A 23440-nucleotide genomic window follows, 5' to 3' on the forward strand; every position below is an offset into this window, starting at 1 on the left:
AGTCAGCTGAGAGCCTTATGGGGTTACCTTTGTAGGTAACCTGTTGCTTCTCTCTTGCTGCTTTTAGGATTCTCTCTTTGTCTTTAATTTTTGCAGTTTGATTACGATGTGTCTTGGTGTGGTCTTGTTTGGGTTCTTCTTACTTGGGTCTCTCTGTACTTCTTGAACTTGAATGCTTTCTTCCTTCACCAAATTAGGAAAGTTTTCTGTCACTATTTCTTTGAAAAGTATGGAACGCTTCATGAATTTGCGTGTCATCCTTGTGCAGGGGCCATGCTAATCTTCTCTGTATCGTTCAAATTTTAATATATTTGCTGCCGAAGTGAGCACTGTATTATTTTCTTAAATCCTTTGTATTTATTTGGTGTCAGTTGTGACTTCTCTTTTATTTCTGATTTTATTTATTTGGATCCTCTTTGTTTTTTCTTGATAAGTCTGGTTAGAAGTTTGTTAATCATTTTTATCTTTTCAAAGAACCAGCTCTTTTTTTTCATTAATTTTTTATATTGTTTGTGTTAGACTGAATTTTGTTTATTTCTGTTCTCATCTTTATTATTTCTTTTCATCTACACATTTTGGGCTTTCTTTTTCTTTTTCTACTATCTTTTAGTGTAAAGTTAGATGGTTTGTTTGAGATTTTTGTTGTTTTCTTTTCTTTTTCTTTTTAATTTTTCTTCATTTATTATATAGAGAGAGGAATGGAGAAGGATAGAAATAGAGACATTAATGAGACATTGGCCTCCTCTTACAAGACCCCAAAGGGGATTGGGCCCACAACCTGGGCATGTGCCCTTACCAGGAATCAAACCAGTGACCCCTTGGTGCATGGGTCAATGCTCAACCACTGAGCTACACTGGCCAGGCCATTTTTGTTTCTTGAAGTAAGCTTGTAATACTATCAATATTTCTCTGAAGACTGCTTTTATTGCGTACCATAGATTTTGTGTTGCTGTGTTCCCAATTTTGTTTGTTTCAAGATAACTTTTGATTTCTTATTTGATCTCATTGTTAACCCATGCACTGCTTAGTAATATCTTATCTAGTCTCCATGTATTTTTTTTTTTTTTGCGCACGTGTGTGTGTGTGTGTGTGTGTGTGTGTGTGTAATTGATTTCTAGTTTCATACCCTTATAGTCAGAGAAGTTGCATGGTATGATTTCAAGCTCCTTAGATTTATTGAGACTTGTTTTGTGTCCTAACATGTGTTTTATCCTAGAAAACACTACTGTGCACTTGAAAAATTGTACATTCTGTTGCTTTGGTGTAATGGTCTGAAGATATGAATTAAGTTTATCTAATTGAATGTGTCTTTGAAGGCTGCTGTTTCCTTGTTGATTTTTTGTCTGGAAGACTTATCCATTAATGTCAATAGGGTGTTAAAATCCCTTACTATGACAGTATTACTCTAAATCTCCCCTTTTATGTCTATCAAGATTTGGTATTTAGGTGCTCCAATGTTGAGTGTATAACTATTTATAAGGATAATATCCTGTTCTTGGATTGCTTTTTTTTTTTATCATTATGTAGTGTCCTTCTTTGTCTCTTACTATAATCTTTGTTTTAAAGTCTCTTTTGTCAGATATAAGTATTGCTATCCCAGATTTTTTTCCTATTTTTTATTTGCATGAACTATAATTTTTCATCTTTTTACTTCTAGCCAGAGGCCCAGAGGCTGGGTCTAGTGGATCTCTTGTGAGGGGGAAGTGCTAGTCAGGTTCACAGGAAAGTAAGGAGATAGCCTCCAACCCAAAACCACACAACTCAGTCACTGACACCTCCTGTGTAAACCCAGACATCTACACCTTGGCCAAAGCAGCTGACTTCTCAGCAGGGCACAAGCTCCACAGGGTTGGTTGAAATGGAGTCAAGACTATAGTGCTATTGCATTTCCCTAAGTTGATGCTGTAAGGAGGGGAGTGATCCACCCAGAAAAGATGGTGTCTGAGATGTTGGAGAAGAATACACCTCAAAGGAATCCTGTCTCTCCTGACAGGGAGAAAGAAACCCTGATGCTTTTCACAGTCCAGTGTTATGTGGGCTCCTCTTCCTGGCTCTAGTGCTCTGGACTGGGGTGCCTGGTATAGGGTTGAGAACAGATATGTCTCAGGAGGAAACCCCAAAGGTGAGATATACCTCTAGAACCTGAGCTGTTGTCCATGGTACCAGAACCAGACCTTTTTTTTCTTTTTTCCATCTTGCCCTGCCTAGCAGTATTCTTGTTTTCTTGTTCTTTTTTAAAATATTTACCTGGGGATATGTTTTTACTGATTTTTAGAGTGAGAGGAAGGGAGAGAGAGAGAGAGAGAGAGAGAGAGAGAGAGAGAGAGAGAGAGAGAAACATCTATGTGAGAGAAATATCCATCAGTTGCCTCCCATAAGCAACCCAAGTGGACCTAGGTATGTGCCCTTACCAGGAATCAAACCTGCAATGATGCTCCAATGAAATGAGCTACCCAGCCAGGACTTTTTTAATAGTCTTGATGTGGCTTTTTCTGTAAATTCTTGGTTATAAGACTTCTCTTCATTTAGCCTTTAGTTGGTTATTCGGGAGGTTTATAATTTATAATTAAAACTATAATTTAGCTGTAATTCCAGTTTCTTCCTGGGAGGAGGTGAGTTTAGCTTTCACCTACTCTGCTTCCATTTTGAATTCTCTAAAAGTTTCTGTTTTTTTATTAATATCCTGCTTGTTCACACATTTTTCTTCTACTTACTTTTATCTCTTTAGACATGATTTGTTTTAATTTTTTAACCATACCTAAAATAACTGATTAAAATCTTTTTTTATAAAGTCAAATGCTTATGCACCTTTAAAAAATTTTTTTTCTTTATTGATTTTAGAGAGAGAGGATGGGAGAGGGAGAAAAAAATAGAAATATCGATGAGAGAGAACAATGATTGGCTGCCGCCTGCATACCCCCCACTGGGGATTTGGCCTACAACTTGTGCATGTGCCTTGATTGAGAATCCAACTGGTAACCTCTTGTTGCATGGGTTGATGCTCAACCACTGAGCCACACTGGCCAGGCTGTTTATGTATCTTAAAGGACAATTTCTATTGATTGCTTTTGTGTGTATATGGATCGTACTTTTTAAAATTTGTCTGCATATCTAGTATTGTTTATGTTAAAAATCAGATTTTAAATTCTATAATATGGCAACTCTGAAAATTTTATTTTCTCTTCATCTCATGGTTGGTTGGTTGTTGATTTTATTGCCATTAGTTTAGTGAATATTCGGAACTAATTCTTTAAAGTCTATATTCTTTTTCACATGTGGTCACTAACATTTCTCTTCTATTAGTTTAATGGTCACCTAATGATTGAATAGAGATTTTCATAAGCATTTGCAACTATTATATCTCCCTATCTTTGCTAAGGAATCTGTGTTTGTGTTAGGGCATACTTTGAACACTCAGTCAGGCTTTTATCACTATGTCTCTGCCTTTACTTTCTGCTAGTTCAAAGACTCAGTTAGCCAGCAATAAGACTTAGTGCCACCTCAGTTCTTTCTTGAGCATTCTGCATAGCCTTATACAGGTAAATGACCATTCAGATATTTATGAATATGTTTGAGATTTTCCAAATTCTCCATGTACCTTTCATTTATTAGCTTTCATTTTAAGGCACTTGGGTAGCTAATTGTTTGCCTCAGTTTTTAAGCAGCATCTCAGTTACTGTCAATGTTCAACAATTTTCTCTGTTCTTGACATGTTCTCAGAGAAAAGGCTATTGATACTGATCAAATTCTTAGTAGGTAAAATAAAGACAGCCTTGCAAATGAAGTCTTCCAGGGTTACCCAGCCATTTCAAATAATGATAATTGTCTGGGAATGGTGCTCTGTAAGTGTTCCAACTCCATTCTGCCCCCTTCAATGGCTGTCAGGCTGCTGAAGTTCACTGTCAGTGTAGTTTGTTAGTATTCAATGGTACCTGTAGCTGGCAAGGAAATAATGGAATTAGAGCAAGTTAACCTGTATTAAAGCCCTCTGTCTTACCAAGATTCAGCGGTTTATTTTTAGTAGATGCTTTTCAGATTGTTGTTAGCCTTTTTGTAATTACCAGAGTAGTGATACATTTATTCTGAAAATTATGTTCTTATAGAAGAGGGATTTTCAGAGGTCTTTTCTCTGCCTTTTTTTCTGATGTAAATTTGTACCTGAAATTTGTACTTTATTTAAAATATTAAAAAAAAAAACACAAAAAGAAACAAAAAACATTAAGTCCTCACAGTTGCGAACCCAAAAGAATATAATTCTTAAAAGTGCCTTTTACTAATAAGCTGAGTTATTTCTTAGAGAATGCAACTTTCTTCAAGGAGTAATAAAGATACTGAATAGTGAAAATATTCCAGTCAAATGGAAGTTGATGCATATTTTTATAGCTATCAGGGGAGTCTCATTAATTTTATTCATTTGGAGTTTATGTACTACCAGTATGTCAAGTTAAACCCAACAAAATTAGATTTTTTATTAATTAAATATTATTTTGTTATGACTTGATTACTCCTTGCCTAGATGAAGTTACATTGCCCAAAAGACCCCTATTTATTAGATTTAATAATAAAGGGGAAATCTGACACCCAAATAAAATTTTATATAATGTAATTTGTCACTTATTGTTTCATTAATATTTAAGTAACTGTTATCACGCACCAAAAAAAGAAAAGGATGATTCAGACATGACAGATACAAAACATTATCTTTCTTGTAAATGGGACTAAAAGGAACTAAAATGAAACATAAATTATTAGAAGTGTGAATTATGATAGCTTTTGATGTTTTGAAAACTGCGGATATCAAAGTAGTGCTGGTTTTCTGGCTCTAGTGACTTCTACAATTTAAAGTTTTCAAAACAGCTTATCAGAGCAATTAGCTACTATGTGCCAACAATGCAGACTCTGTGTTGGATGACTCATCTCCCGTTCTAATTGTTCCAGTTAATTACCTACTTACCATCATGTCTTCTTTGCTGATTATTCCCCATGTGACCTGTTAGTTTGTTTGTTTGTTTTCTCATCACATATGCCCTAGGTCCTAAAGCCCACTTAATATAACTTAACTTTGAGCTTTTCTCCATATGAGAGTTACCATAATGATTTTATTTAGTATCCAGAGCAGGCAAATTTAGGTATTTTCCATTTGTCCCTATAGCACTGATGTTAGGTGTTTGTATGAAACTTCCTTGATTAACAGGGTTGCTGTGTATAATAAGAAAGTGGTAGGAGGTATTAAAAATGCAGAAGTAGGTGAAGAATGTCTGGTAACTGTTTCAATAAGAGAGGTCCCCAATTCTCAATAGAGAAGGGCTAAGAAAATTGGCTTTATTTTAATTTTTTTAGAAGCCTTACACCTCCTGCGATCTTTTTTTAGGTAGTAGATGATTTGAAATATCACACACGTTTACCAACACAAAGAGAATTAAACTGTATTTTTAGCAATAATTTTTTTTGTGGTAAATATCTTTGTACTTTATATAGAAATATTACTTTATTCATTCTTTCCCCAGGAAAAATGATTAAATATATAGTGAATTGCTATGCAGCAAAATTTCTCTAATTTGGACCAGCATGAAAGTATAAAGTAACTATTTATTGAAAATAATGAATTCATTTTTAAATTAAATTTATTGAGTCAACACTGGTTAATAACATTATATAAATTTCAATGTATAATTCTATAATACATTGTCTGTATATGGGTGACTACCACCGAAAGTCTAGTCTCCTAATGTCACCATATATATATATATATATATATATATATATATATATATATATATATAGTTTTTTTTTACTATGTTTTTTATTTTTTTATTGATTTCTTAGAGACAGAGGACGGGACAGTGAGATAGACACATCAATGTGGGAGAGAAACATCGATTGGCCACTTCTTGCACACTCCCACTGAGGATCAAGCTCACAACCTGGACATGTGCCCTGACCGAGAATTTAGCCAGAACCTCTCAGTCCATGGGATGATATTCAATCCACTGAGCTGCGTCAGCCAGGCAAACACCATATATTTGGCTCCCTTTACTCTCTTTATTCTCTCAGCCCCCACTATATTTTCCTTCAGGCAACTACCATACTATTGTCTGTGTCTATGAGTATGCTTTTTTGATTTGTTTGTCATTTTATGTTTTCTATCCCACATATGCTTGAAATCATATGGTTCTTGTCTTTTTCTGTCTAACTAATTTTAAATGCATATTTGTTCCTAGAACTGGGCTAATCGTGTTGTAGATTTTAGGATCTTAAGGTGTTTGCTTTAATAAAATATTTATTGTAATTATTGTATCAGATATCTGTATGCACATTAGTACTTCTAAAACGCTATGCATTTAAAATAGTTAATGCTTGTCTTAAATGTATTTGGCAAACTACCTCTGACTCTTATCATGTAGAATATTCCAATTACCATTTTAGGTGTTGGAAACTGAGTTAAATAAAAATGGTCCTTACTCTTTAAGCACTCTAAGTCTACTATGGAAGACTTAAAAAATGTAAATTAAGGAGTGCTACTGAAACTCAGAAGAAAGACATCTAACCCAGGCACAGAGGACATCTAAGCCAGAGAAAGACCTGGAGTTGTCTCCTCTGGATACTGAATAAAATCATTGTATTAACTCTTATGTAGAGATAAGCTCGAAGTACACTTGTATTCTGTGTAGAAGGAATAATATGTGCAAACTTCCAGAGGTCAAAGAGAACGTGGCACATTCAGGAACCACAAGGAATTCTGTATGGGTGGTACATTGATGAAGAGAGCTGTAATGGGAAAAAAAAGAAAAGAAAAAAAGGATACAGGATGCATGTGGAGTGGTGGTAGAGGCTGACCCTGGCCAGGTTGGTAGGATCTAAATAAGAATGAAGGGCTCTGTATGCCATATTTAAGAGTAATAATTTTATACTAAAATTGATGTAGAGGTGTTGAAGAATCTTAGGCAGGGGTGTATCCTTATCAGACCTGAGTTTCAGAATCACTGAAATACTATTATTCTGGAGTAATTTGTTATAGCAACCCAAGCTGACTAAAATAGAAATTGGCACCAAGAAATGTTTGTTATGGTAAAAAATATTTAAAATTCAGAAGTAGCTTTGGAGTCATGTAATGGATACAGGCTGGAAGAACTTTTAAGTGCACACTAGAAAACGCTGATATTTTATGAAGTGTCTGCTAAATGTGGTTGTGGTGAGGACTCAAAAAGAAGAGCTGGAAAGAAAGCCTCTATTTTATCGAAATATACATAAGTCATAAAAAAGAATGTTAGTAAAAATATGAATGGTAAAGGCCATTCTGATGAGGTCTCAGACAGAAATAAGGAACATGTTGAAAACTGAAAGAAAGATGGTTTTTGTTAAAGTGGCAAAGAATTTGGTGTATTGAATTGGTGTTGCAGTGTTTTATAAAAAGTAGAACTTATACCCTGGTCGGTGATTAAAGCATCGGCCCTCAGACTGAAAAGTCTCAGGTTAGATTCCTGGTCAAGGGCATGTACCTGTGTTTCAGGTTCCGTCCCTGACCCCAGTTGGGGTCCTGCAGGAAGCAACCAATAGATTTGTGTCTCTCACATTGCTGTCTCTCTCTCTCTCTCTCTCTCTCTCTCTCTCTCTCTCTCCCTCCCTCCCTCCCTCACTTCCATCTATCTAAAAAAATTAATGGAAAAATATCCTCAGGTGAGGATTAGCAACAACAAAAAAGAAAATAGAACTTATGAGTGATGAAACTGAATATTTAATTTAAAATATTTCTAAGCAGAGTGTTCAAAGAGTGGCTTGATTCTTCCTGACTGTGGTAGTAAAGTGTGAAAAGAGACAAATCTATTGAAGACAGAATTATTAGCCAAAAAAAAAGCAGAACATAAGATTTGGAAAGTTGTCCGATTGTCCATATTACAAAAAAATAAAGAAGTATGTTTAGAAGAGAACATGAAAGATGTGTGATTAACTGATGAGAATTGTAGTGTGATTATGAAGCACAGAACTAATTAGCCATCCCAGTAGGAACACTGTAAGCTTGAACTAACGGGGACAGAGATAAAATGAAGGAAGGCTGTCAAATTTCTTGGATTTTATTAAATAAGATCATAGAATCGTTTAGCTGTTTAAGTATGCTCTTCTTCAAGAAAAGGAAAGAATGTGTTTGTTTTTTTTTTTTTTTGGACTTTATCTAAATTAAAACTAAAAAAAATAATCTTTATTATTTAAAGTATTACAAATGTCCCTCCTTTTTTTCCTCCATTAACCCCCTCCTCCCAGCTTTCGCCCCTGCTGCCTTCACTAAACTATTGTCTGTGTCCATTGGTTATGCATATATGCATATAAGTTTATTGGTTTATCTCTTCCCGCCCCCTACCCCACTGCCCTTCCCTCTGAAGTTTGTCAGTCTGATCCCTATTTACATGTATATGGATCTATTTTGTTTGCCAGTTTATTTTGTTCATTATATTCCAAAAATAAGTGAGTGTACAGCAAAAGAAACCAGCATCAAAATGAAAAAGGAACCCACTGTATGAAAGAACATATTTGTCAATGACAGATTGGATAAGGCGTTGGTTTCCAAAATATATAAAGTACACATACAACTCAACAAGAGGAAAACAAACAACCCAATTAAAAATGGGCAAAGGACCTAAATAGACACTTCTCTAGAGATGACATACAAATGGCCAAGAGACATATGAAAAAATGCTCAACATCACTAATCATCAGAGAGATGCAAGTTAATATGACTATGAGGTATCACTTCACACTTGCCAGAATGGCTACTATCAACAAATCATCAAATAAGTGCTCAAGAGAAAAGGGGACTCTAGTACACTCTTGGAGGAAATGCAAACAGGTGTAGCCACTATGGAAAGCAGTATGGTGTTTCCTTCAAAAATTAAAAATGGAACTGTCATTTGACCTAGTGATCCCACTTCTAGGAATATACTCTAAGAAGCCTGAAACACCAATCAGAAAGAATATATGCACCCCTATGTTCATAGTAGCACTATCTACAATAGCTAAGATCTGGAAACAGGTCAAGTGCCCATCAATAGATGAGTGGATAAAAAAGCTGTGGTTCATGTACACAATGGAATACTATGCAGCTATAAAAAAGAAAGATCTCTTACCCTTTGAGACGGCATGGAGGGATCTGGGGAGTATTATGATAAGTGAAATAAGTTAGTCAGAGAAAGATGAGTATCACATGATCTAACTTATTTGGGAAAGAATGATCTTGAAAAAAATTCAGAGACCAGTAAGGCTGTTTCCTGGGTTTTAAAAGAGAGAGGACATTACCTTAGTTTCAAAAGGCCAAATAGCCTCTGTTCAAAGCCTTAGGAGTAGGACCACCCAGAGCCATGGGGATGGAGCTGCTCCAGGCCTTGAAGGCATGATCCCTTCCTGGAAGATCCCCAGGGGCAGGATTACCACCTCAGTGGGTCCAGAGGGCAAAACGCCCTCCCCAGTGGGTTTGAAAGGCAGAAAATAGAACCAAAGAGGATTGTTTCGGGCCTTAAGATCTCATGAAGTTTACTTTGCTAGGTTTTGGACTTGCTTGGGACTTGTCACTCCTTCCCCCCACCCCCAAATTTCCCATTTGGAAAAAAAAAATCTATCCTATCTATCCTATGCTTGTCCTACCACGTATTTTGAAAGACCATAACTTGTTTGGTTTCACACATTCACAGCTGGAGAGGAATTTGCCTCAATATGAATTGTACCTTAAGTTTCACCCATATCTGATATAAATGATATTTAGATAGTACTTTGGACTTTAGACTTGAGGGTTGAAAATGGAATAAATAAAAAGTTTGGGAATGGTTAGGGTAAAATTAATATTTTTGTATGTGAAAAGGGGATTAATTTTTAGGGACCAGCAGTGGAATGCCTTGAACTGAATGTTTTAACTTTTTCCCATTCATATATTGAAGCCCTAATTCCCAATGTAATGGTATTTGGAGGTGCAGCCTTTGGGAAGTAATAAATCATGATGGTGGAGCCCTCACAAATGGGATTAATGGCTTTATAAGAAAAGACCTGAGAAAGATGCTCTCTCTTTACCATGTGACCATAGAGCAAGAAGCCAGCCATTTACAAACCAGGAGACACCTAATCTTCTGGGACCTTGATCTTGAACTTTCCAGACTCCAGAACTGTGAAAAATAAATATTTGTTAATTAAGCCACCAAATCTATTGCAATTTCTTATAGCAGCTATCTAGGACAAATACTGAACCTACCCATGTGGAGGTCATTTTGCTTATCTTTCTAATATTCTCTACCTCAAGTCCTTCATGGTTTTACCTTGTCTTCAGGACACAACCCAACTCCTAATCCATACTGTGGGTGGTACGGTAGTTAAGTAAGGCTTCTTAGAATAGATTTTGTCAGAGATGAGTCATATAGGGAACAGAGCAGTTATTTGTGCAGGAAGGAAGTTTTGACATAGAATAAGCAACACAAACTAAGGTCCAGAGAAACAATCAAGAAAGCCACAATAAATGTATTATGAAAGCATAGATTGATGAAGGAGATGGCAAAAAAAAAAATGTACATGGGGTGTGTGTAGGATGGTTGGTGGATTGGAAAAATGGGTACATATTTCAGAGATTTTAAGAAGATAACATTGGCAAGACTTTGTGTTGAAATTGATGAGTTTGACTTGCAGGGATGGAGAGAGAGAATTGAGATGATTTCCATTTTTTGGAGAGTCAATGGATGGAGTGTGGTGGCATTCATAAGGACCACAAGAGGGCAAATGAACAGATTTGAAGTGGAAGATGCTGAGTTCAAATGAAGGGAATATTGAGTTTGAGGTGTTCAGTTATAGATTTTCAGTGGGCCTAGAGATCAAAAAGCTATCCCAGGGCTAAATTGTTTAGACTATTAAAACACTTCAAACTATATCTTGATGCTATTAAAAAAAAGTTTACATAAACTTTAGCCTGGTGCTTACCTAATCTATTAAACTAGCGGTAGTGGCCTATTTGGTAAATTTGTACTTTGTTTTATACAGGATACGTTAAATAGAAACTCCTATTTAAGTTGTGACTTCAGTGGTTCAGATTTTATTAGCTAGTATTTGATATTTATATTTATACTTAGTTGTGCATGCACCATTATAATATAGAGGAGAAGAGAATAATTTGCAAAGAGGAAGTAAAAATATTTATTTTTATTAATTCAATTTGTTATTAATGCATTTTTATTAAGCACAGTGGAGTAGTAATAGAGTCTGGAAGCTGCAGTTTATTAGAATAATTTTCAGAATAGACTACAAGTTTGGAGATGAATGTACTCTATTTTACTTGCATTTTATTTATCATTTCCTTTAATGAGAAAGAACCTAAAAATAAAAATTTATAGAGTTGTTACACTAATGAGATGGCACTATGGTTGAGATCATATCAGTAATGATGTCTCATCTTTATTTTCTTCACTTTTATGTCTACTTCTCACCAAATTCTGTTAAAATTGTAATTGCTAGAAATAGCTCATTCTAAAATTTTATTTAGCCTCATAAATATATTACTTTAGGTAGTTTTCCATTGCAAAGACTTTTGCAAAACATACAGGTGGCTAAATATCAAGGTTTGGTTAACTAGCTATTGCCAGCAGGGAGAGTTGATACAAGAACATCACAGTGACAAGTAAGCTTTGGAGCTTTGTTGGAAACCAATAGATGCCATTAAAACTTTCTCTCTACCTCTCTTTTCATTATAATATGTGAACTAGGAAAAAAATGCTGCAATTGTGTGCTCTCATTTCCTCTCAATTATATCATGCAATATGCTTCAAAACATATACACCTTTTGTTGAATGAAAGGATGCTCTTCAAAATAAAATATGCTTTATAAGGCAGACAAGATAAAGAAGAATTTCTCAGAAACTTAAACTTAGAGAAATGCGGATTTTTGATAACTATGCATTTTGTTTTACTAAAACAATAACTTCCACCTGTAACTGTCAGTATCAAAGGCAAAAGAGGAAGATGTAATTAAAAATATATATATCTTGAGAAAAACAAAAGAAAATCTGCTGGTACACATCTACCAGATTTTTTTGGGGGGGTGTGGGGGACTAAGGGAAACTAATGAAAGAAATACCCTTTCAAAAATATTTTTATTGATTTTTAGAGAAAGAGGAAGAGAAGTGGGGGAGAGAGAAAAGAGTATCGATGTGATAGCAAAACATCAATCGGCTGCCTCCTGCACTCTGAACTGGCAGACTTTGGTGCACAGGATGATGCCCAACACATGGACCCACAATGGCCAGGGCAGAAATAGGATTTTTTTACTTTGAATGTCCTCTGCTGGTTACTTGCCCACTGGTATGGAACCTAATGAGTTTGTTAGTAGGCTCATATCCCTTATTTATGCTCACAGCCACAAATAATTCAAATTAAAATTAGTGAGTTTGGCATGTATATCAGACTTTCTCTACTTTTCACTTTCATTTCTTAGTGCATTAATTCATTCATAAAGTTTCTTATTTATCTATTGTCTACTATTGACCTCTGTGCAATGTAGAGGTACCCAATAGGCCCTGACACAGATACATAAATGAACAAGGCAGTTTCTGCCCTGGGAGGAGTTCGGGCTAGTATTGAAGTAACTCATTTAAATTAATAATTGCACAGTGTAACGTGTACTCTAGCAGATGTCTAAACAAAAATATAAAGAAATGGAAAAACAGCTTCATGGGAAAGTGGAGGAAGAGTGGCAAAGAAGAAAACATAATCTCTTGATCAAAAGTATAGCCATGTGTCACTGAATGACAGGAATATACATTGTTATGCGATCTTGCTATTGTGCAAACATACAGTCCACTTACACAAACCTAGATGGTGTAGCTTACTACACACCTAGGCTATATGGTACAGCCTATCGCTCCTAGGCCACAACCTGTACAGCATGTTACTCTACTAAATGCTGCAGCAATTGTAACAAAATGATGAGTGTTTATGTATCTAAACACATCCAAACATATAAAGTTACAGTAACACAATGTTATAAAATTAAAAATAATTTTACACCAAGATAAGGTACTTGCCATGAATGGAGCTTGCAAAAGGAACTTGCTCAGGGTAGTAAGTGAGTGAGTGGTGAGTGAATGTGAAGGCCTTGGACATTCTGTACACTACTGTAGAATTTATAAGCACTGTAGACTTAGGCTACAATCAATGTATAAACAAAATCTGCAATAATAAACTTTTCTCATTGTAATATTTTTACTTTATAAACTTTTAGTCTTAATTTTTCAACTCTTTTGTCACAACACTTAGCTTAATACACAAATACATTGTAAGGCTGTACACAGTTTTTTCTCTTTTTATATTGTAAATCCGTAAGACTTTTTCTATTTTTTAAAAATTTGTTTTACTTTTTGAACATTTTTGTTGTTAAAAACTGAAACACAGCCCTGCCAGTGTGGCTCAGTGGACTGAGCACTGTCCCATGGACTGAGAGGTCCCAGTTCAATTCCTGGTCAGGGCATATGCCCAGGCTGTGGGCTTGATCCCCAGTGGAGGACATGCACGAGGCAGCCAATCGATGTTTCTCTTTCACATTGATGTTTCTATCTCTCTCTCCCTCTCGTTCTAAAAAAATAAAATCAATAAAAACATATAAAAAAAAACAAAAACACAAGAGAGTAAAAAAGACAAAACACAAACAGACACTCTAGCCTAGGCCAACACAGGATAGTGGTAATCAATATCACTGTCTTCCACTTGTACATTTTGTCCCACTGGAAGGTATTCAGGAGCAATAACACCCATGGGGCTGTTACCTCCTATGATAGCAATTCTTTTAAAAAAATAGCTCCTGAAAGACTTATCTGAGGGTCTTCTTAAGAAGATATCCATTTTTTAATGTTTTTTTTTTCCCTCTTTAAAACATTTTTTTTTATCCTCACCCGAGTACATTTTTCCATTTTTTTTTTGTTCAGATAGAGTGGGAGGGAGAGAGAGGAAGAGAGAGAAACATCGATGTGAAAGGGACACATCGAGTGGCTGCCACCCGCACAACCCAACTAGGGCCAGGGACAAACTGCAACCGAGGTACGTGCTCTTCCAAACCCGGGTCATTCGAGACTCCAGGCCGATGCTCTAACCACTGAGACAAACGGGCCAGGGCAAGAAGATGTCCATTTAAAAAAAAAAAAATGTCCATGTTAGTTTGCTTGGTTTGTTACCTTCTTTTTTAAATTTAATTATTTTTTTTTTATTTTTAAATTACAGTTGACAAATATTACTATATTACTTTCAGGTGCATACTCCAGTGATTAGAAAATACATAACTTAGTGATCATTCTGATAAATTTTGTACCCATCTAACACCATGCATAGCTATTAGAATATTATTGACTATATTCCATATGTTGTACTTTACATTCCCATGACTATTCTGTACAAACCAATTTATGCCTCTTAATTATTTTATCTTGTTCAATCCCATCTGGCAACCATCAAAATGTTCCCTGTATCTGTGACACTCTTTCTCTTCTGCCTGTTTATATTGATTTTTATATTCAATTGTTGATAGATGTGTATTTATTGCAGATTTATTGTTCATATTTTTTATCTTCTTTTCTTCTTCTTAAAGAAGACCCTTTAACATTTCATGTAATACTGGTTTAGAGGTTAAGAACACATTTAGCTCTTTCTTTTCTGGGAAGCTCTTAATCTTTCTTTTTATTCTAAATGATAGCTTTGCTGGGTAGAGTAATCTTGGTTGTAGGACCTTGCTTTTCATCACTTTGAATATTTCTTGCCAATCCCTTCTGGCCTGCAAAATTTCTGTTGAGAAATCAGCTGAGTTTTATGGGAGCTCACTTATAAGTAACTAGCTGTATTTTTCTTGCTGCTTTTAAGATTCTCTCTTTGTCTTTGACATTTGCATTTTAATTATGATGTGTCTTGATGTGGGCCTTTTTGGGTTCATCTTGTTTGGGACTTTCTGCACTTCCTGGACTTGTATGTCTGTTTCCTTCACCAACTTAGGGAAGTTTTCTGTAATTATTTTTTTAAAATAGATTTTCAATCTTGCTCTTTCTCTTCTCCTTTTGGCACCCCCATGATGCAGTGTTGGAACCAGAGTCTCCAACACTATCTTCCTTTTTTTAATCCTCACCCGAGGACATTTTTGCATTTATCTTCAGATGGAGTGGGAGGGAGAGAGGGGGAAGAGAGAGAGGAAACATCGATGTGAGAGAGACACATTGACTGGTTGCCATCCACATGACCACAACCGGGGCAGGGTCAAACTGCAACTGAGGTACGTGCCCTTAGCAGGAACCGAACCCAGTACTCTCTGGTATGCAGGATGACGCACTAACTGCTGAGCCAGACCTGCCAGGGCTATCTCCCTTTTTAAAAATAAAAAGAATTTTTTTTTTCTTTTGCTGTTCTGTTTTTATTTTTTCTTCCTTATATTCTAAATTACTGATTTGATTTTCACCTTCATCTACTCTACTGTTGATTCCCTGTAAATTAATCTTCATTTCAATTAGTGTATCCTTTATTTCTGACTGGTCTTTTGTATGCCATTGAGGTTCTTCTATTCTAACCAGTATTTTGAACACTCTACCTATTAGATTGCCTGTCTCCATTTTGTTTATTTCTTCTTCTAGGGTTTTGTTCTGCTCTTTCATTCAGAATGTTTCTTTGTCTCCTCATTATGGCAGCCTCCCTAAGTTTGTTTCTATGTATTAGGTAGAGCTGCTACATCTCCCAGATGTAGTAGGTGTTCTGTAGAGTCTACCCGATCACCCAAGGTGGGCACTCAAAGTGCCCCGCTGTGTGTGCTGTATACACCCTCTTCTTTAAGTTGCACCTTGATTGCTGTTGGCATGTCAAAGGGAGGAATTTACCCCCAGGCCAATAATCTGCAAGAACTGACTGTGAACACCAATCACTGACCTCTAACCACTGTGGGGGATCAGCTGTGCAGGGGCCCATCCCACAGAGCAGGACTTTATTTGGCAGGGCTCTGGTGCCTGTTGAGTCTGCCCCTTGAGTGAGTTACCTGCGGAGATGGTTGAGTGGTTGTGCTTTAATGTGGTCTGAAGCTGTCCACTGTGTGTTCTGGCTCTGGGGCCTTTCTAGAGGTGTAGGCCAAGGTCAACTGCTGCCTATGTTTAGCCTGGGGCATCTGGCATGAACTACAAAGAGACCTGCAGATGGCTGCTACTTGTGCTGGGCTTAGGGGTGCCCAGGTTAGGCCAAGCTGAAAACCAAGGCCAGCTGCTGCCAGTGTTGGGCTTGGGGCTACTTAGTGAGAGGTATGGGATACACTGAGGCCAAATGCTGCTTGTTTGCGAGATTTAAAAAGCATGAGTGAAGACAGTTCATTTGCATGGAAGAGACACTGTCAACAACTTTTGTGGGTCCAAGATGTGAGTGGGGCAAGATCTCAAGGAATCACCAGGGTGGGGCAAACAGTGTGAAACAAGTTGATAGAGTCTCAGATATGGCACCCACCTGCCGGCTTTGTGGGAGGAGAACTAATCAAATGGACAATGGCCTCTGCCAGCACTTCTGTCTGGGAGAAAGCTGCCCCCTACCCCTGCCGGCTCTTGCTCTGATGCCAGAAAATTCACTCCCTCTGGTGTGTCTCTGGTGCCTTTCAAGCTACTGCCCCAGCACTGGAGTTCAGAAGGAGTGTGTCTGAGTAAGACCATGCTTGAGCTCTTTAAGAGGAACTGCCTGGGACTCTAGAAGCCCTTCACGTCCCTCAGCCTCAATTCCCATTCATTTTTATAGTCAGAATTTATGAGGACTTCTTTTCCTGGCACTGGAGCCCTGAGCTGGGGGCCAGTTGTGAGGCTGGGACCCCTCGTTCCTCAGAAGGCACCTCTGCAGCCAAGGTACTTCTCCCAAATTTTATCTTTCACATTTGGGTGTGGGACTAGTTTGTTTTCAGAGTAAGGAGGTTCTATCCATATTAATATTTGCTTGGGCAAGTAATTTTTCTCCAAAATAAGTTTATCAAGAATTTGCAAAGATTTTTTTAGCTGCCTTAGCATCATTACTCACAAACTCAAAGATTACTTTCATAATATGTAATAAATATTGATTATTGAATTGTTTAAATAACCCAGAGCTAGCAATAAATTCAACATCATAGTTGAGTCCAGGCTTTTCAGTCAACAGCACACATTTTTTTTTTTTTCCTTTGGCTGTGATCCTCATGATGCTGAGAGGGATACACTTCTGTGTTGGGTCTTCAATCTATGTCATTGGAAGTTTTTCCATGTCAATGAAGACCCTTCTTATAGTTGTGTTAGTCTTGTTGCCTTTAATGAAACAAATCCTTTTAAAGATTTCATCACTTTGTTTTAATTCTTTGAGACTATAGCTATGGTAGAATGGGATATGCTTGACTGGTAAGCAAAAACCATCATTGATTTTCTACCTTTGTAATCCTTAATCACTTTTAATTTTCTTTCCAGGTCAATCACTCAACATGACCTCTTTCTGAAAACATTAGCAGTAGATTTTGTGAACTTACAGGACATGATGAACAAAACAATTCAAAGTTAAACCAAGCACAAAAGAAAATGATGAAATCAAGAGATGTACTATACAAGAGATGTACAAGGCTGCTGCCAGCATAACATGGCAAATTTTTTTGGTATGTAAAAAGAATGCCATCTATGATCATGATAAAAAGTATAGTACAATAAATAAATAAGACAGTAACATAGTCATTTATTATCAATATCAAGTGTTATGTATTCTACAGGGTTTTATGTGCTATGTTTTTATATGACTGGCAGCACAGTTGTTTTGTTTACACCAGAATCACCACAAATATGTGAGTAATGTCACGAGGCAATAGGAATTTTTCAGCACCACTGTAATCTTATGGACCACTATAGTATCTGCAGTGTGTTGCTGACCAAAACGTTATGTAGTGTATGACTTGAATGTGTTTGCATTCTCTTTCCATACACTTTGCTTACCATTATACAAGAATTTGCAAAGATGAATATCTCTAGTGCTCTTATAGACTAGCAACTGAAGACCATGTTTCTATCTGCATTCCATTTGCTTCACCCTATGAACACAGGATTTGTAGAGAGTTTGACAGAATGTATTTGACAGGGAGTAAAGAGATTTAATTTTTATGTTTTATGGAAAAGTACATTTTTTTCTGTAACTCTGAGGTTATGAAAATATGCCTCATTCTTAAGTATAGTATTACGTCTTTAGGACATATTTTCTACCAGAGTATGTATTTCCTTTTCTGTGAACATAAAAGTTGATTGGAAATGTATTCAATATAGAAATATTCAATAGGGTCAATTTTTTCAGAATGAAAAATTTTCAGCTAAGTAAATGCAGCCATGCAGGAAGCCATAGACAGACAGAAATGATACTTGTGCGGGTACTGTTTTGTTATATTTACCTGGCCTGCCAAATCTGGACTGCAGAGGTTGTTTAAGTTAATCTGGTTTATTTATTTAAACAATTTATGACAGGGTTCTGTGAAATTACCAATTAGCTGAAAGGAAGCAAATGCCTTGCTAAAAAATGTTGAATAAATAGATTGATATGCCCACGGTGAAATCTGCAATCCCCCAAACCACCAAACAATTAAAGCTCTTTTTTTACCCTTTTATTTTAAGGACAGAGAGATAGAATCATCGATGTAAAAGACAAACATTGATTGGCTGCCTCCTGCATGCTCCATATTGGGGATCGAGCCTGCAACCCAGGCATGTGCCCTGACTGGGAATCGAACTCGGACCTCTCAGTTCATGGGATAACGCTCAGTCCACTGAGCTACACCAGCTAGGCCAATTAAAGTTTTTTTTAAGTTGGTGTCAAAATTGATTTGGTGGCAAGCATGATCTAAAGCAATACATGGCTATATATTTATTTATTTATTTATTTTTTATTTATGCACCTAGTGTAATTATTTATACATTTGTAAAAGAAATATTAATATATTTACTAATAGGGTGCTGTTCCAGATGGTGATTGAATTACTAATATATGAAATATACATCTTATTACATTTTTAAAATCTGAAGTATCTTGAATTCCGAAGAACATCTAGACCTATGGGTTTAAACAATATAAGCATATGTATATTTAAGGTGATTCCCAATTTTTAACTCAGAAGTGTACTTCTGTGTAGAACCAATAAAATATACTTCTCTCGTGTATCTGATAAACTTCAACTCATTGTTCAGAATTTACCTTACATGTGATCTCCTCTGTGAAGCCCTGCTTTACTCTCATAGTTAATAGTTACTTCCTGTGTACCTCCCAATACTTGACTTGTATGTCTAAAATACTTATATTGTGTAGACATAATTTGTTTGAAAGATACCTCTACAATTAGACTATGAGCTCTTCAGGGTTGCTCCTTTTTTCTGTCACTGTGTAATGTTTTGCAGAGTATTTGCATTTACTAGATTCTCAGAAAATATTGACAAGCCTTGTGGTAAATGCTATAAAGATTATTTTTAAAGTTTAAAACTTGATATTGGTCCAGAGTGTCCTTGATATCAACCATTCTTCCCCTAAGTGGCTTGGACATCTTTATAACCATTTTTTTGAACTCTGTATTTGGTAGATTGCTTGCCTCCATTTCATTTAGTTGTTTTCTGGAGCTTTCTCCTGTTGTTTCATTTAGGGAATGTTTCTTTGTCTTCTTATTTTAGCTGCCTCTCTGTGTTTGTTTCTGTGTATTACATAGATCTTCTATGTCGTCTAGTCTTGGTAGGGGGGCCTTATGTAGAAGGTATTCTGTGGGACCCAATGGTGCAGTCTTCTTGACTCCTTGACTGGAGTTGGATGCTCCAGGAATGTTCATTGTGTGAGTTTTTTAGCCCCTCTGTTGTATTTGAGTCTTCATTGCTGATTGTGGGGTTGGGGGGATGGAAGATGGATGTTTTGTAACCTTGTGTTAAGCACTCTCACCTGACCTGGGGAGGGGGAACCTGGCCCACCCGGTGTATTGGGTGAAAATAAGGGCTTGTGATCTGTTGGCTTCAAGAAAATGATTTTCACCTGGGGATACCAATCGGAAAAGAAATAGGATGGCATCCAGAGTTCAGGGGTTCTTGCTCTCTTGCAAGGCTCCCTCTCACTCCAACCAGCATGTGGTGTGCGTTCACTATGATTACACCGATCCTGGTAGGCCGAGATACAGCAGCTGATTTCCTGTCCATGTATGAGGTCATCCCTCAGGCTGGCTGACTGTGAGGTTTAACCCCACCCACAATGTATGAGCTGTTGTGTAGGTACTGACCACACAGAATAGAATTTGCCTTGGCAGTGTCTGGTGAGTGCAAAGATCTCCCTTTGCATGCGCCACTTGTGGAGCTAATTGGATCCTGCTCTGATGTCTGAAGCTCACTACTCTGTGTGTTGGTTCTAGGGCCTCTTGAAAAGGTCTCTGTTGCAGGTCAATGTCAGACATTATTTGTAACTAGCCCTGGGAAATCTGTTTGGAGCTACAAAGTGATCCAAAGTTTGTGGCTGACTCTGCTAGGCCTGTATGTTTGGGTAGGGCCAAGCTGTGCACAAAACCAGTTCCACCAGCACCAAGCCTGTAGGCAGGTCAGAAAAAGGTCTGAGGCACCCTGCGATCCATATTCACCTGCCTCTGCCTGCTGGCTGCCTGTTAGGCTCAGTCATTGGAAGAGCATTTTGAAGTACAGGAGTTGTGTGTGAGGTAGTTTCTCAGTGAATCATCAGGTAGGGGTGAGCAGTGTTCTTCAGATTGACGTAGGTTCAGATTCAGTGTGAGTGCTGTATTTGGGGTCACTTGGCAAATGTCCCAGGGTATACCAATGCTTGCTGCCACTTGCAGGGTGCCCAGAGACCTTTACGGTGGGGTGAAGTCTCAGGTATTCAACATGGTGAGAGTTTATCAGGGCCTAATGGACCAGGATTTGGATGTGTGTAGGGAGGACTCTGTCCCTGTCCTAGAACCACACAACTCAGTTTGTTCAAGATTCTGCCTGGACCTCCTGGAGAGCCTGAGCTCAGGAGGGCAGTGCTGCCAAGAGTCCAGAGAGTAGGGCTACTGGATCTCTTCTAAAGGGGTAATGCTGGTCAGGCTCATGGAATGGTGGTGGTATGACCCCTACCACAGGGTGACACAACTCAGTCACTGCCACCCCCTAAGCCTGCCTGGACTTCTACACACTTGTGGAGCTAATTGGATCCTGCTCTGATGTTGTCTGATGTTGGCACAGGCAGCTGGCTTCTTTGCAGGGCATGAGATCTGCAGGGCAGATGACAAGGAATCTGTAGGGTGGGACTATTTCATTCTTTTAGGCTGATGTCATATAGAGGGAAGTGCTCCACCGAAGAAAGATGATGTCCATGGTGTGGGAAAGGGACTCAGCACAGAGACCCTGGTGTCTGTTTCTTCACCTCTCTCCCCAGAGCTACAAACCCTGGTTTCTCCTCATACATGCGATTCTGTTCTGTCCTTCATCATCTGAAATCAGGGTGAGTGGGTGCAAATGAAATTTTGTGCACTTATTTGCCCAATAAGAGGGTACTTGGTTTTCTAGAAGTCTCCCTTCTCATTCTGGTGGCCAGAATCCATGCTGATTTTCATGGCCAAATGTTATGTAGGCTTCTCTTCCCATCTCTGGTACTCTGGGCTCAGGAGTCTGGTATGGATATGAGACCCGTTGTTCCTCAAAGCAAACCTTTGCACTTAAGATACCCTTCTGGAATTTCAACAGCTGCCCATGGCTGGGGGGACCAGCACATTTTGCATCTCTGCCCTTCCTACCAGTTTCCATGTGGCTTCTTTAGTAAATTCTTGGCGATAAGACTTCTTTTCAGCTAGGCTTCAGTTGATTGTTCTATATTTTTAGCAGTAATCCCAGTTTGGTCCTGGGAGGAGGTGAGTATAACTTCTACCTACTCTGCCACCATCTTAGCTCTTCACTAGTGGGATTTATTTAAAATGCAGATGCTTGGGCCCAATTTCAAACCTTTGAATTAGAATGCTTGGGAAATTATAATTTCTTCTAGTTTTGTTTGTTTCTTTGTGTGTGTGTGTTTTTTTTTTATTGTTACGTAACAAGTGACTACAAATGTAGCACTTAAAAAAACAACAACACTTATTATCTTACATTTTCCATGGGTCAGAAATCTGGGCATGGCATGGTTGGAAAATGTTAGAGCTGCTATCTCACCTGTGGCTCAGGGTCTTATTCTAAATTCATTCAAATTGTGTATAGAATTTAATTTCTTATGGTTGTAGGACTGAGATTCCCATTTGTTTGGTGGCTGTTAATCAGAGGCCACTTTCAGCTTCCAGTTGCTATTCCAAGTCCTTGTCATAGGGGTCCTTCTATCTTCAAACCAGCAACAGCTCATTAAATCCTTTTTGTGCTTTGTCTCTTTGTCTTCCTCATCTATAACCAGCTAGGTAAAACTTTCTCATTTTAAAGTTTTCATATGATTAGGACAGGCCCACCAGATGGTCTCTGTATTTTAAAGTCAACTGATTTGAAACTTTACGTGTTCAAAATCCCTTTACCATAGTAACTATATAAATGTTTGCTGAAATAATCAAGTACTAGGAATCTTCTGCAGAGTATTTCAGAATTCTATTTTCCACAGTTTGCTTTTAAAGTAAAACATACATATCACAAAACATTTAGAAAGTATAAAGGGTATGCATGTAAAAGTATGAAGAGTAAATCTCCCTCCCATTCCTGACTCAGAGTTTCCCAGCTCTGTTCTCCATAGTCAATTGTTTAGTTGTTTCTGATTCACTCCAGATCTAATCTTGGCAAAAATCACGAGTTTGTCTTTTTCCCATTCTTATGCAAGTATGCTATACTTATTGTTGTACACTTAGATTTTTTTTTCACTTGATAATGTATCTTTACTCAGTTTAAATATCAGTATATCTAGATGCAATTTATTCTTTATATTGGTTGTGTTTGTATTTTGTATGAAATATTATTCCCCTTAAGTTCCTCCCTCACCCATGGCTCACTTTCATACTTTATTCAGCTCACTGTTTAATTTCAGCTCTTCTGAGAGTCTTTTTCTGATCACCCAATATCAGGTAGTTACCCTCTTATCATAGTACATTATTTGTGTTCAACTCTTACTTATTTGAAATAGTCGTGCTCATTTACCTGTTTAACTGTTTTTTCCCTATCACAGTTTATCCCCTCTATACTCTCTTCCACCTCTATCCACCTCATTTCCCCTCCACAATCACCAAACTGTTGTCTTCGTCCGTGAGTTAATTATCTCTTTTTTTTTTCTCAAACCCTCCATGCACCCTGCCTCCCCACCCACCCCCCAAGAGATGTTAGCCTGCCCTCTATCTATGAGTCTATCTATATTTTGCTGGTTATTTCAGTTTGTTCATTAGATTCCACATATGAATGAAATCATACAGTACTACTTGTCATTTTCCGACTGGCTTATTTCACTTAACATAATG

At 37.4% G+C, this 23440-nt stretch overlaps 1 non-coding gene across 1 annotated transcript; it reads right to left on the reverse strand.

Annotated features, from left to right (window-relative positions):
• Positions 1 to 223: 223 nt before the first annotated feature.
• LOC118636714 lies at positions 224 to 330 on the reverse strand. Its single transcript, XR_004960701.1, has one exon. It is a non-coding gene; the product is annotated as a U6 spliceosomal RNA (small nuclear RNA).
• Between the last annotated feature and the right edge of the window lie 23110 nt (positions 331 to 23440).

This window comes from Molossus molossus, unplaced genomic scaffold (assembly GCF_014108415.1).
Source record: "Molossus molossus isolate mMolMol1 unplaced genomic scaffold, mMolMol1.p scaffold_m16_p_2, whole genome shotgun sequence".
Classification (NCBI taxonomy): Eukaryota; Metazoa; Chordata; class Mammalia; order Chiroptera; family Molossidae; genus Molossus; species Molossus molossus.